This window comes from Eulemur rufifrons, chromosome 5 (assembly GCF_041146395.1).
Source record: "Eulemur rufifrons isolate Redbay chromosome 5, OSU_ERuf_1, whole genome shotgun sequence".
NCBI lineage: Eukaryota > Metazoa > Chordata > Mammalia > Primates > Lemuridae > Eulemur > Eulemur rufifrons.
In genome coordinates, this window is record NC_090987.1 from 48802308 (window position 1) to 48818563 (window position 16256).

Genomic DNA, 16256 nt, shown 5'->3' on the forward strand with positions numbered 1-16256 from the left:
AAAATGGTGGTGCATCTATGTGGATATTTTTTCCACTGTAGAAGAGCTTAGTGAATTTCCTGATGAGTGAAAGACGTGTTCTGTTGAACACCAGCAAGAATTTCACTCATTTGGAGGGAAGAGTAGGAAGACGGTGACGAGTGAACTCTAATCACATTGGAATTTGAGCATTTCAATGGACCCTCATTTCAGGTTGTGCTGTTGGGCCTCCCTTTAAAATTTTATAACTGTAGATTTGTTGTACACACGGGATGATGAGCGTGCCCCATTCAGGATTCAAACTGTAAAACAGGTTGTTCTGATTTGGATTTCAAATAAAATAATTTTTACAGTTTTATGACTGTAAAGGTTTTCATTAATGCCCCTAAGTGTGGGAATAATTACATTTAGTAAGTACTCTCGTAAAGGTAGCTTTTAAACATGACATAGAGTTAAACGTTGTTCTCACTGAGCTTTAGCGGTTGTGATGCCCACTGTGCTCCTGCCCTCTCTTTCCCACGATTAACTCCTTTGACTTCAAAGAACGGAGCATTGAGCTCTTTAGTGCTATGGCTTTACTAGACTTCAAAACCTTTCCAGCTCTTGGTTATTTCCCTACAGCTCACATTCGCCTTTGTTGTCTCTCCTGTTCTCTTGTAGGTGCATGTGCTTTTGAATATGCCTGTGTTTGACTCATCAGTACGTTTTAGTTGGTGTTCCAATTTCCAGTTCCTTCTTCCGTTCTTGTCAGGGATGGGGACAGGGAAGAGAACACAGCCGTGCTGTGCTCCCATCGCGCTGTCCCTTTTCCCAAACAGGTGTTTCACCCTGGAGGCCTTTTGGTCTTCTCCTGCCATCTTAAGAGTGTCCAGCCTGTCCAGAAAGGCAGGGCTGGCTCAGGCCCTGGGACTGGGGAGGGCCCTTAGAGTTAGTCCCGACGGATTTCTCCACAAGAGCTCACTCACGCTTACTTTGTATATCATCTTATTTGATGAAAAATTTGTATTTTTTCACATTAGGTAGTTGATTTTATTATTGATTATCTTTAGATTGAAGCACGACTTGGAAAAATTAACTTTTAAAAAGAAGTCCAAGTATTGCAGAATCTTATTTAGCCTCCGCTGATTTTATTTTTGGCACAAGATAACCCACCTCCCTTGATAGAGGAGGCCAAAGGAATCCCTTCTTGTCACCATGTCCTTTGCTGCTTTGTCATGTCTCATACTACTATCTCAGACTAAGTTGTCCGCTTTTAAAATAGAGAGAGGATGGGTTTCTAGCAGAGGCCACTAAAACAACGGTAATCAAGTTCAGAGCCCAGGAGTATCCTGGAGCAACCAGTTAAGTAATTGAAGGAACAAAGGGGATTGACTTTGCAAATATATGGCTTTTGAAGGCTCTTCTGCCTTGAGAAGAATGAAGTGGGGCTATGTACATGTTTTGCTTTAATTTTTTCTGCTTCTGTTGACTGATAGAATACATGATGATAATATTTGGCCTTTGTAGCTTCTAACACTTTTGTCAGATCCATCTGTTTTCTGATAGCTACAACAGGTGTGCCCTGGACCCTCCCCCCACTCATTGTTGGCCATGTGAGTGGTTTGGGTGCAGCATGTCAGTGAGGAAAGGGAAGGCCCAGCAGTCCCCTACCCTCTGACTATCCTTATGTGCATGGGTGCAGATGAAATTTCTGAAAATTGGTAGTTGTTCCATCAGATGAAATTTTTTGCCATAATAGAGAATTGCAAATACTGGTATTTCTTTTTCTATTACTCATTAAACAAACTTTAGTCTTTTTGAGCCTTAGATATGCTAAACATCATGCTAATTACTTTCAGAGATGAAGGATTATAAGAAATGATTTTCTCTTTATGAACTTTTACCTACTTGGGAAATAGTTACAGAAATACAGTTAGTGAACAATCTATAAGAAAATGATACCTAATTAAGTATGGTATAGACTGGAAATGTTCTATGAGCCCTTTTCTTAGTGTTAGCCCAATACATTATAAAAGGATATAGAGTTGTGCCCACCTGACTTATCTGTCCAAAGTGAGAAGTGAAAGTCTCTGTGCAGTATTGTTAGAAATAGGGAAATATCATATTATAATCTTGCATATACTATCCTAAGATAGGGATTTTAAAACTGAATTTCTCACGTATATGTATATATACACACGTATATCTACACACAACCATATGTTTTAAAATACTACTTAGTTTCAAGAGTTTTCTCCTTTTCCTTCTTTTTCTTATCCATTTCATCTTCCTCCTTTTCCATGAATTTGTGCAACGTGACTTATTCCTTTCAAAAACAGATTCCAAAGCTGGTCCTCTCATGCTAAAACAGAAATTAATTTTATGAATTTCTCAGGGTGTATGTGTGGCAAAATCAGATAGAACCATAGCTTTCTGAGGGTTGATTTTTTAAATCTTTACTATATCGCTGGATTTTTTCTTGCATGTGCCTGAATATGTGGTCCTGTGATGCCTTAGATCAAGAGTTGGCAAACTCTGTCCTACTGGTCAAATCCAGTTTGCTGCCAGGTTTTTTGTGGCTTAAAAGTTAAGAATGTTTTTTACATTTTTAAATGGTTGGAAAAACCCCAAAAGAATTATAATATTTTGTTACACATGAAATTCAAATTGCAGTGTCCACAAACAAAGTTGTGTTTTGTTTTGTTTTATTTTGTTTGAGACAGAGTCTTGCTGTGTTGCCTGGCTAGAACGCAGTGACATCATCATAGCTCACAACAACCTCAAACTCCTGGGCTCTAGAGACTCTCCTGGCTCAGCCTCCTGAGTAGGTGGGACTACAGGTGTATGCCACCACATCCAGCTACTTTTTCTATTTTTAGTAGAGATAGGGTCTCACTCTTTCTCAGGCTGGTCTTGAACTCCTGGCCTCAAGCAATCCTCCTGCTTTGGCCTCCCAGAGTGCTAGGATTACAGGCGTGAGCTACCATGCCTGGCCATAAACAAAGTTTTATTGGCACACAGCCATACCCAGTTTAAATATTGTCTGTGGCTGGTTTCAAGTTTTAGGCAGAGTTGAATAGTTGTGACAGAGACCATTGGTCCACAAAGTCTAAGATATTTACTCTTTGGCCCTTTATAAAAAAATGTTGCAAATCCTTGTCTTAGACCATTTTGGCATCAGCATATAATTATTGTTTTGGACTCTTGGTTTATATTGTTATTTCTTGTATTTATGTTTATTAATGTACAAACATTTCACATTTTATTTCATTTTCAGATTGTGTTTTCCAAATATTAGACTATTAAAATTGTTAGGAAAAAAGAACATGATTAGGGATTTTCTCTTATCTTTCCCTTAAATTTGCTATCTGTTGAAAAAGCATTGTGATTTTCTTTACTTTTTATACCAAAATCTTTGTCATACTACTGTAATTCTCATAAGCAAATAATCCATCAAGATGAATTTAAAAGTTATGACAATGGAAGACTAAAATTTTTACTCTAATTTCTAGCTTTTTACTTTTTCTGTGTCTTTTTTTAAGTCAGTGGTCCAGTGTGTAGTATTTGTTTCTCTATATCTTCACGTGTGAGGTTATTTTTAACCACATTTTAAAAAATTTAAATACTGTTTGGAACCTTCTGCAAGCTGCTTGATAACTACTCTGAGGCTGCGATGTTAGCTCTGGAAATACATATTTAGGGCAAATAAATGCCAAATGCCATTTACATTTTTGTATTTCAAGTCAACATTTATGTTATAGTAGATTAAGCTTTTGCAGCTAGCTCTGAACTGTAACAGTTTTCTTGATGGTGAAACTATGCTAAACCTGGTTTCTCTTTTATTGGTAAGTGTGTGGTTTGTTTCATATCAGTTTATCTTCTCTTCCATTAGCAATGGGGAAATTTCTTAAACTTTATCATAAGGAATACTACTTTGAGCACAAGATTCTTGATTAAGAATCCAAATACTAACCTGGTACATTTTGTTAGCACTGTTGCATTCTACCACTTTATATACTGTAGCATACTGTATAATTATCACACAGATTAAGAAGTGTTTTATGATGTAAGAACAATGACATGATTTGACAATGGTAGATTTTTAAATATTTTGTTACTGTGCAATATTTGTACCTTCATAGTACAGTTCTATAAAATTCATACATATATTTAATATGTTCTATATCTTAAGTATAAAAATGTGACCCTGTTTTATAAAAAAGAAAGAAAACATTAAACACTGTCTTGTCCGTGGTATTAAAAACATATAGGTAGCTTATAACCATAGCTATTTGATACTCATAGAATTGACATTTATTTATACTCCATGTTGTTCCCTTAAGTTAAACCATACCTCTAAAAAGGCTGTAATTAAGTGAAATCGTGTCCCAGTGTTGGGAAAACATAATTCTCTTAATACTTTTCCGGGTAGAATAGCATGCGACTATGTAGGACTCATTTAGCTTTCCCTGTCTTAGTTTTACATGTTGGGAATTGAGAATGGTGTTGCTGATTTTCATGGAGAGGCTGTGACTAAGAATTGAATCATGTCTGTCGGTGCCCACATGCAAGGCAGAGAGGCAGGAGTTCCGGGATGGAGCAGCAGTGTGTACTCTTAGTGTGATGACCCAGAAAATAGAAAAATGACTACGTATACTTGTTTAGAGTCAATTTCACATTTGGGATAGAAGATGGATTGACAGACAAAGTAATTGAAGTTTTCCTTTGGGTGCATTTATCAGGCATATTTTCCCGGTGCTAGGGAAACCTTCCCTATTTATTCACACTTCAGGGCTTATGCACAGCTTAGTGAGTAAGGAAGAGAAGATGACTATGGGCTTGAAAAGACGTTTCCCCCCCTAAATTGCAGTGTGTATCCAGGGAGAAATATTTTTGGCACAGAATATTCAGACAGTTGTCTAATTATCTCATTCATTCTTTCAATCAGTCAACATTCAACAGATATTTATTAAACACCTGCTGTGTGCTAGGTATTGTTATAGATGCTTGAGATTCTTCATTGAGGGAAACAAATAAAGATCCCCTCCTTAGTGCACCTTACATTATCAGTCTGATAAGATCCTTCTTAGATGGGCAAAAGATTATATGCTATAATACCATGTTTTCCCTCATTTATTAATGACTTTCTGGTGGTGAATATTTAAAAGGTAATCCAAAATCCACCTGATCAGACCCAGTACACCAAAGCATCACATTTAGCTTTCCTATAAGCTTTGTCCCTTAAAAAAGTAAAACAAAACCAATACCAAAAAAGTCTAAATCATGGCTGGGTGCAGTGGCTTACGTCTGTAATCCTAGCACTTTGGGAGGCCGAGACAAGAGGATCACTTCAAGCCATGAGTTTGAGACCAGTCTCAGCACAAGCAAGACCCAGTCTCTACAAAAAACAGAAAAATTATCCAGGTGTGCACACCTGTAGTCCCAGCTGCTTGGGGGGCTGAGGCAGGAGCATTGCAGGGGCCCCGGAGCGTGCGGTTGCAGTGAGCTATGATGATGACACTGTACTCTAGCCTGGGTGACAGAATGAGACCCTGTCTCAAAAAAAAAAAAAAAAAAAAAATCTAAATCGTAGGCAAGTAGCCACTCAGTACTTCCTGATCCGTCTGCCTTATGAAACAAGTAATCTTGTGCGTATAAATGACATTGAGCAATTGACAGCATTTGCTTTTTTGCTCTATATAATTTGATCCTCATGGTGGTCCTGGGAGATTGGGTGGCATTATCCTCATTTTACACCATAGGAGAAGGAAAACTTGACCCAGGCTTATAGGTGAGGAAGGCAGCCTCCACTTTTGTTCTTCTGAGTATTCTTGAGCAATCTTCCCACATGAGTGCATGCATCTGGTGAAGGGGCCGGCTTTAATCCAGGTACATCCATTTAGATCTTCTCAAATGGACATGCAGACTGTCTACCGTGGGGGCTGCATGCCCTGCCAGGGTCAGCTGCAGGCTCTACCACCACTGTGTAGCTGTTGACCTCAGGCAAGTTCTGAAGCTCTTGGTTTTACAGTCTTCTCATCTGTAAGATATTATAGTTATATATGTTTGTGGAGTGACTACTGCTATAGCTAGGACCATGATAGAGTTTCTATCCTCTTAAAGATTAAATCCCACAGAGGAAGAGGCATTGTGCTGAAAAACAGAGAGAATATACTGTAATGGTGGGCAGTGCAAGGAGCCAAGAAGATAAACTAAATCAGGATAAGGGCTTAGAGAGCAATGGGTATGGCAGACAGCTTTTCCAAGGAGGCTGTCTTTGAACAAAGACCTGACTCTGGACAGTGCCAGGGGGCCATGGAGGCTGAGTGATCCTGGGGAGAGAAGGGCAGGAGCAGAGCCCTAAGGAGGGCTGTGCTGTGCTGGAGGGAGCGGGGGTCATATCATGCAGCACCCTGAAAGCCACGGGGATGCTTGGAACCTACCTCATAGGGTTGTTGACCAGATGAGACCCAGTAATTCACATCAGGAGCTAAGCCTTGTACCCGGCCAAGCACAATGTTCAATAAATATATTCCTTCTGTTATTTAGTAATTTTTCAGGGGAAATTTGGTATGAATTAATCTCCTGGCTTAATTTTGACTCTCCACGAAGTGGGCAGTTTATGCCAGATTCCTATTTTCTCTTCTAAATGATACCAGATACGAAATAGGAATATAGATCTTCATATAATTTTTTAATGGATTAAAAAACAAACACAAACCAAAAGAAAGCCCATTAAAATACTAACAATATTTTTATCAGGATGGTAGGCTTTGAGGTAATGGTTCCATTTCTATCTGCTACATTTCCTTTATGATCAAGTCTACCTTTATAATAAAAATTAGCACTTAAAATGATTTGGTGGTGGGCCTTGTATTTGGCATTATTTTACTTGATTCTGAATATTTTCAGTCACTGAACCCATGAAATTAAAACAGTTTTATTGTCCTTCCTTGAACACCTGATTGAAGTTCCCCATGCTGAGGTTCCTGCCTGACGTCCAGATGTCATATATTCACTAATGAACATTCTCCCTCCCTCGATCTTACTCAAATCACCTTAGCGAGGCTTAGAATGAGTTTCCAGTCAGCTTTTAAACTGTGAATGATGAGACACAGTGAAAGAAGTTGGACTGGAGTTGTATTCTGTCAGCAGTTTCAAGTTACAAAATTGTAACAACTTTTGATGCTAATGAGAAAAGCAAACCATTTCAGATCAGTGATCTGTGGGAAGCTCTTACACACCACCGGGCTACATGTAGCCTGGTTTCCACATGCGTGTGAACAAATGCACGCCGCACAGTGGCCCTCACTGGTTGTGCTGGGAGCACACGTGGGTGTGAGGGCCACCACGGCGCCACATGCTCAGTGATGGACTGAACGTGATGGCGCTCATGTCATATGACCGAGGAAAGAAACAAGGAGTTTAGTTGTTGAATTATCTGGGGTTTTTTGTTTGTTTGTTTTTTTGCCCCATTTAAAAAAATTGTGGTAAAATATACATAGCGTAAAATTTAACCATTTTTAAGTGTACAGTTCGGTGAGTTATGTGCATTCACATTGCTGTACCACCATCACCACCCTCCGTCTCCAGAACTTCTGCGTCTTCCCGCAGCTGGAACTCTGCATCCCTTAAACAGCAACCTGCATCCCTGCCGCCCCTGGCAACCACCGCTCCGCTCTCCGTTTCTGTGAATTTGCCACTCTAGGTACCTTTCATAAGTGGAGTCACACAGGGTTGTTCTTTTGTGTCTGGCTTGTTTCACTGAGCAGAATGTTTTTAGTGATTCAGTTTTTCTGTGCAAAGACTTTCAGAGATTAAGGCAGTCGTTCTTTAAAAAGTGTTTTGATTTTTAAGATCTCACTGTTCTAAGGCGGCCAATGTAAGCCATTGTGTTCTGTATGACCACTTATTGCAGTTGTTTATATTTAGTGTTCAACAAATGTTTTCCTTTAAATTTGTTGAAAATTTCTGATGGCTAATTGAAAACTTATAAAAAATAAGAATAGTGGCTAGCTGTTTTTTAAATATTTGCTAATAAGTATACAGTTTAGCCTGTGTATATAAAAATGTGTTTTAATAGTTTTATTTCTTTATTTCCTGTAAAAATTGTACAAGATAACATAATAAGGGTTATGTGAAGCCAAGTAATGGAATAAATATATGGGCCAGTCATTAGCCTCTGAGTAGAGGATGGGGTGAAAGGTGGGAGAGGTGAGGACCAGGGCGATCGGTGATGGGGTGATTACTACACCCAGCCTGACAACATTGCGCTGAGGATGTGGTCAGCCCTCATGTCCCTTGTGTTCCACCTGCTGGGCTCCACAGCGCAGGGCATTCATGCCAAGCAGGGCCAGGTTATTGGAATGAAGGAGCCCACCTTGGCAATAAGAGTCAAGAAAAGGGACAAGGAGTTCCGATGTGATATTCAGAGATAGTCGCTCAGTCTTTGGAGTGCAGATTCCTGATAAGACTGCAGAGGGGGCTGCGGGTGGGGATGGGGCTGATTTGAAAACAGTTTCTCTAAAGACTAAAAAGCCCAAAGCCTGGAAAGACTTGGCACTTGGGTCCAGGGCCGTTGGACAATAGCCTGTCTTCAGGTGGTGTGGGATCTTTGGCATCACAAGTGTGTGGAGTGGGCTGTTCTGTGCTGGCTGGCAGGCGCACTGACAGGTGAATGGTGGCGTTAGCGGATCCCTCCCACTGATGCAGGATGGGGACGGTCTTGCAGACGCTGCGTGGCCTGAGGGTTCTGGTTCACCACATTCTCGTTCTTCCTGTGTCAGACCAGATCATCACAGGGTCCCCCTTACTCAGCTTGTGGACTTTCCATGTTCCAAGAAATCGAAGCACTGAATACATTTCTATAAAAAACCATTAGGTCCAGATTATTCTTTTTACCTTAAGACGCAGAAGAAATGGAAGTTCCTTCCTACTGTGAAAGTTGATCACACAAATTAGGTCATTCTTGTCATAACCAACTAAAACAGCCAAGAAGTTGGGGGGAAAAGGCACTCAGGACACATAATGTTGCTCCCAAAATCGTAATTCTCTGCAAGCCTGGCTGCTGAAACTGCTTTCTGTAACCTGAAACCGGTTTTATCTAATAGTTGCTGAAATGACCTGTTGTAACTTTAAGACTTTAAGCTTTTACCCACTGCCATAGCTCACCAATCAGAACTCTCAGAACTCTCAGCTCTCTAGAACCTTGCTGGTGCCAAAGAACTCTCTCAGAGCAATATGTAATATTTCTCTTTTTTATAAAACCTCTATCCCTTCTCTTTGTTCTTTAGACATGGGGATCTTCATGTATGCCCCAAATTGCAATTCTTTTTTCCTAAATAGAATGTTAAATTTAGAGACTCATTTCTACATTGTTATTTTGACGTGGACACTGCTTTGTGCCAGAGGCACTGTTGCAGGCACTGGGGATGTAGTGATTTAGCAGCCCGCAGTCTTCCAGGACATGTGGAAGTGGCGTGGTGCGTGAGTGCTCCATTTGGCTGCTCTGAGCATGATGAGGCTGCTACCCAGATGGATGCCAGTGGGGTTGAGAGCAAGTGGAGGGCTTCCGGGAGGTAGTGGCACCCAAGATGGGGCACAAGAACTTGAGAAGTGAGGCCTAGGCCGGTGGGAACACCAGGCAGAGGAACATCCTGTCCAAAGGCAGTAAGGGGTGGGGAGGGAGCACAGGTGTGCATTAGGCTGTCTGGGAAGCTGCATGTAATTCAGGGAACTACCAACCACGTAGAATGGGAAGAGAAGAGACAGGGTGCTGGAGAAAAGACTATCTTCAAGGCTCACTGGTGAAGGATGTGAAGGAAAAGAGTGATTTGATGGCTGATTTCTGGCAAAAGAGGAGAAAATAAAATGTTTAACTGAGTATATGTAGGGGAGAACTCCAAATTTCTGGTAAGAGTATATCAAGAAAAGATGTAATAAGGAAATGTGGTTAGTAGATAAGTACCACAAAATATGAATATGTGGGAGAACCCTCTGTTCTTGGGAGATTCATGCCAATATGTTGAAAGGTATAAGTGTTAGGATGTCTGTGTAGAAAAAAAGTGTGTGTGTATGTTTAGAGACAGAGCATGTACAAATGCAGTAAGATGTTAACGATTAAATCTAGATAAAGTGTGTATTTATTATACTACTTTTTCAAATTTTCCATACTTTTGAAGCTAAGCAAAATTTGCAGCATAAATGTGGGGCAACAAAGGCATAATTGAGGTACACTGACTTAATGCCATGTCAAGGCGATTTGCATCTATTAGTGCATTTTAGGCAAAATATTACCTTGTCAAATTGCATTGAAAATATGTTTATTTAAAAAACTCAGGTTGAACCACATCTTCCCTTTCTGAGCATATTGTGATGATCATTGATATTACTGGAGAGGTTTAGCAGAGCTGATAGACTTGCGTAACACCATTTGGAGTCACTAACTTTAAGGGATATAATTTTAGGACTTTCTAAAATAGGAAAATGCTTTATGCTTCAGTGGGTGTCTCATATATAAAGATCATTATCCTACTGGTAGATATTTTGGTGGTTAACTGAAACTTTGTGGGAAGAGGCATAAGGAATTATTAAATTTTATTTTTGGATACATGCTTGCATTCATTTGTATCCTATCCATAATATGGGCTGAATACAGAAAAAAAATTATAAGAATTTCTTGGCAGACTCCACTAAATGGTTGTTCAGCTCATTATTTTAAATAAGTGGCCTTTAATACATAGTTAACTGATATTTATTCTAGGAGATTGTGATGAATTATATCTTAAAGTGGTATTTAAAAGCTTAAGTGGTTGATAGAGAAATAAATATGGCTATTTAATTAATTGTCTGCTGGACAATTGTAATGCCCCTATCTGGTGGGCGGACAAATTGAAACAACTGATTATGCAGCAGTAAAGTGTCTGAGCTGGATATGTGGGCTAGCATATTAATAAAGTGGCACTTTTAGAGAGGATGTCACTGAAAATTTGTTTTTCAAATGACCAGTCCTTATTAGTATGCTTTAGGTTCTCTAATATGGGGTTGTTTCTTAATGGTATATTTCCTTGTTCCTTCTAAGAAACTTGAAAAAGGTATCTTTTATATTTATTCTGTTATCTGTAGAAAATATATAAAATATTGAAATCCTTGGCATAAGACTTGAAGGTACAGATTGGGTTTGATGCAGTGCTTTTTAAAGTAAATATAAATCAATGAGGTTTCTGGTAGACATCTTGGGAAATTATGCAATCCCTTGTGTTCCTTTTCATGATACTTCCTCTTTCCATTCCTTCTGAATTTAAGACTCATCTTGTTAGACGCACACCTTGTGGAAATGGTGTCACCTCCCTAATTGTACTCTATAAACAAAACATGTCTTAGTCCTGTGGTGGTCCTGGCTTGCTGTGGAGTGACAGGCTGCAATTTACCAGTAGGTCCGCAGCTGAGCTGATGACAAGTGACCTTTCTGACACTGCAATCAATGCTTGTTATTTGGAAAACAAAATGATACAGTTTGTATTTTTTAGCAGATGGGTCATTAGGTCAATCCTCCATTGACATGTGAATTTGTTACTTGGGCTGGAGGAGTCAGTTCAGATAGGAATGTTAATTTATTTGAATTGATCTGGGTCCTGCTCTTATAAAAAGGTGTTGGACATTTGTTGATGGCACAAATTATTATAAATAATTGGTTTTACATGTCAAAGTCTTTTAGAGTGCCTGTTTTACACAATAGCATTATACACTAGCAAGTATTCACCATAATATATTTTGTTTACACTTGATGTTTCTCAGTTGTTTTGAAAAAAAATTAAGTAAGTGAGCTTGTATCATATTTAACTAGTCTCTCCCCACATGTTTTCTGGTATGTGTTTTGTGAGGCCCCATGAAGAGTCAGGAGGGTGAATAACTTCTGGAAAAGATGCCAGGAAGAAATTAGCTGCCTTATATAAGAGATAGCCCCTGTGGTAGTGAGTAGTGTTGTTCAGTAGCTGCTTTCAGCTTTTACCTTCTAGACACGTGGGAAGTTTGTGCATCTCTGTTGCCTTTGATTTAGATGTTACCCCACCTGCTTTGGCTGGTGAAATATGAATGGAGGTGACCTGTGCCACTTTCAGGCAGAAGTTTCTAGAATCAGGATGAGAGTTACTGTGTTTTCTTCTCTGCCTTGGCGACTGTGGGAGCAATGAGATGCTTTTAGCGTTGCTACCTGAGTAAGGAAGATGTAGAAATGACTCCCCCCACACCCCCCCATACACACACACTCAGATGACTGCAATGGGCATGTACCTGAGTGAGAAATACACTTTGTTGTGTTAAGCCACTGAGATTTTAGGTTTTTTTTTTTGTTGAATTGTTATCTCTTTGGTCTTAGGACCCCTTTATATGTGGGTAATATCTATTGATATTTTCTGGATTAGAAATTAAAACTGAGAACATTTGAAAACACAAGACTGCATAAGCATCCATTCCATTGGTCATCATACCAATTATGTATACCTGTGAGCAGTTGAGAGTGAAATGGGAATAATAAAGTCAAATAATGTCTTATTGTTATCATGAAAATAGTTTTGAGCCTGTGGCCTCCCTCAGTAAATCTCAGTGACTTCTGGGGTCCCTGGAAGACACTTTGAGAACCACTGACCTAGGCCATCCTAAGTGATATTCCTATCGTGGTGATTTAAAGGCTTAGGGGGTTGAGAAGGAAAAGAAAGAAGGGAAAAAGATTTTGGAAGCATTGCAAAAGGATATCCGTGAACATTATAATTCACATTTTCAATAACGTTCTGTTATTGAGGGTAGTCCTTCTTTATACTAACAAATACCCATTTCACTAGAGTATCAAATGAAATAATACACATAAAATTACCTTGTATGAAGCCACATAATTCTATGTGAATATTATTAATTCTACGAAGGTAGAGTTTATGAAATCTTTTGCTCTAGAAAAATTGAAAGTATGATTAATATTCATATACTTGAAATTGGGTATAGCCTTTCTGGAAGATAGAGGGTTGGATAAAGTGAATTATTTAAACTTATTCATATATGAGTGAGCCTACCTAAATTTATTCAGTGCTGCTGCTTCTGAGATTTTTAAGTGTGGAACTGTCATTCATTCATATATATATATGTATATATATATTATATGTGTATATATATTATATATGGTCATAATAAAATAATTTCTACCCCTTTTATTATGAAGTGTATGGTGACAAAGTGATATAAAGATGGTTAAATATGTTTCAGGGAGACTTGGAAATTGCACTTGATGGAAATTTCATATGAAGGGATAACAAATCCTACAGGTGAATTTACCAATCACATGCCTTTCATCAATAGCCCGATTATGTAAGGTAACACATTTATTTCCAAAGATATGAGTTCTAACAGAATTTGCTAATATTTAAAGGTATGATACAGAAACATTTTCCAAGTTTTCTGTTAACATAGCCATGGAAAGGGGTTACCAGGGGACTCTAGTGATCTTTATAGATTTTTCCAGCTATTATAGGTAGTTACTATTTAACCTGGAGGAAGAAGACATAGCAAATAACCTTTCTAGCTCTTTGATCCTCCTTCTTTTCAGTAAATACTTAGGCAGTACCTACTGTGGACAGGCTCTGTTTTTGTATTCTATGAGAAAAAGAATGTATTGGAGGACTTAAACACAAGGTTTCTAACGTCACAGATTTTTGAGCTCAGCATAGGAGGCCAATGCTTTACTTGACAGAAAGATCAAGTACTAAAATAGAATAATGTACTGAATGGAAGCAAAGGAAATTAAATTCATGAAGTGGCATAGACTCACTAAGGATTAATTTCCTCTACTAATTGGCCACCCATTATGATGGCTTTCGAAGCCTGGGACTCACTTTAGAAAGGGCCTGTTATCTGGAGTCCCTAGCAGGCTGAGAACACTAAGGAGATTTGCTAGATGTAATCAAGACAGCCAGAAGTCACCATCTGCCCATTTGCTCTGGTTGGCATCTTCAGGAAGCTGAAGATGTATCATTCTCCTTTCCCAAGTATAATTGTATTTGTGCAGGGAGGGGTTGCCTTCACTGGGAGACAATATATCTTTATAAAATGCCTATATTTGGTTCATATATTGTTGACCCTGACACTGAAAAGAGAAATGGCATGCTATTTGTTTCATTCCAACCTTTAAGTTATAATAGTCTATAGTTGTGATTAGTATGAGCAATCACGTTTTCTTACCCCTGACATGAAATGAGGTAGTGTTTTCTTTTCTCATTTAATTTATCTTGAATAAGAATTTTGATAAGCATTAAGCCAAGTCACATTTTCAAATGTGGGTAATTCCTGAAGTCCCCCAGCAGGTGGAGACGTGTAGTTCTTCACTCCTTTAATGGGGCCTCTGCTTCCTGCCCCAGGTGACTTTGCTTGACTTCTAGTTAAGGTGCAGCCTTAGGCTTTGCAGATGAGCTGATGAATATGCCCTCCTGCACTTCTTTCCCTCCTCTTTTTGGCCCAGCTAAGGGTTCTTAGTTGCTTCTCTGTTTCATAAGGTCTCTATCATTAGTGACCTTCCCCCTTAGATAAGAACAATATTTTCATTAATGGCATACTCACGGCAAAACACAGAACAGAGGATCCTCCGAGCTCCGCAGGAGCAGGTTTAAAACCCCATGTGAGCCTTTCACAGGCAACATCCTGCCCATGTTTTGATTCAGAGTAAATCCCAGAGCTCAGATATTTTTTTCAGCCACTAGGGTAAACTTTGGTCACAGATTTCTGAGGTCAGCATAGGGAGTAGGGAGAGGCTATCCTCATTTGCCTCTCTGCATACCCACTGACACAAAGAGAAAGGAATTTTAAAACAGCCTAACTTTCAAGGGGTTCTTCTGATTCAAGTGATTTTTTTTTCTTTCCTCCCTGATTCACTTATATTATTAGTTCAAGTGTGTTGAAGAAGAGATCTCTAAGACTTCATCTTTGACAAATTCAATAAAACCTTTCAAAAATATTAAGTGGTATGAAATCCTTTAGAGTCTGGCAATTTGTTGAATTTCTTGTCTTTCTTGCTATTTCTACAAATCACTGGGGAATAATTAGTGGTTTTCAAATTTTTATGTCGATGCTTTCCAAGCTGATGAACTTCCCTTCAATAAATTAAAAAGAAAAAAAAGGTAACCTTCTGAGAGAATTCATGGGAGTAGTTGCTAACTCTTAAGAATTGGAGATGAGGCCGGGTGCGCTGGCTCAAGCCTGTAATCCTAGCACTCTGGGAGGCTGAGGCTGGTGGATCGCTCAAAGTCAGGAGTTCGAGACCAGCCTGAGCAAGAGCGAGACCCCGTCTCTACTAAAAATAGAAAGAAATTATCTGGCCAACTAAAATATATATATAGAAAAAAAATTAGCCGGGCATGGTGGCGCATGCCTGTAGTCCCAGCTACTCAAAAGGCTGGGGCAGTAGGATCACTTAAGCCCAGGAGTTTGAGGTTGCGTGAGCTAGGCTGACGCCATGGCACTCACTCTAGCCCAGGCAACAAAGCGAGACTCTGTCTCAAAAAAAAAAAAAAAGAAAAGAAAGAATTGGAGATGAAAGTTGGTTAACAAAAAATATACACCAACAGCTCACCAGCCAAGGAAATAAATAAAAAATGAATTGTGACCGAAGGCACTGTTCTTTAAGGGAGTTAGTAGGTCCTCATGTTTTCTATTGAAGATTCAATTTACAGATGTTTTCTTTTCCAAGCTAAATAATGAATTACATTCATGTAAGACATTTTCACTTACCTCGTGAGTCTTTGTAAGAGCAAATGAGATGATTATTTCATAATGTTTATTGACTTATTGAAAGAGTTCTGATAATTGGACACATCGAAATTCAATAGGCCCTATGGTCTAGGTCCATATTTTAAGATTAAAGAGCTTTCTAAAGAAAATGAAACTCTTTGTTTTTTGCTAAGAATTTATAGAATACAGAAATGTCTCAGTGTAATATTAGCTGCTGTTACAAATAAATTTCAAAATGTCAGTACCTTAACACTGTAGACATTTATTTTCCATTCTTATGTATAATAGTCTAGTGTGGTCCCAGGTTGGGGGCACTTGGGTTGGGAGCCCTGTTCCACACTGATATCCAGGTCGAAAAGGACTCTGCCAGCTTCAACATGTGTTTTCCAAGATTGCCCTCAAGTGGACATCAGGATGGCACAGGAGAAAAGTCCCTGGGGGATCCGTGAGTGAGGTTTTTGTGGGCCAAGTCTGGAAGTGGATAGAATGGCAGCTGGGAGTGTAAGTTTAGTAGGATGCACAGGAGGAAG

General features: G+C 39.1%; 1 protein-coding gene across 2 annotated transcripts in view; it reads left to right on the forward strand.

The window, feature by feature from the left end:
* The window catches only part of PTPRM (protein tyrosine phosphatase receptor type M), a 762555-nt gene that overhangs the window by 172039 nt on the left and 574260 nt on the right, over window positions 1-16256 (forward strand). The gene's annotated exons all lie outside the window — the stretch shown is intronic.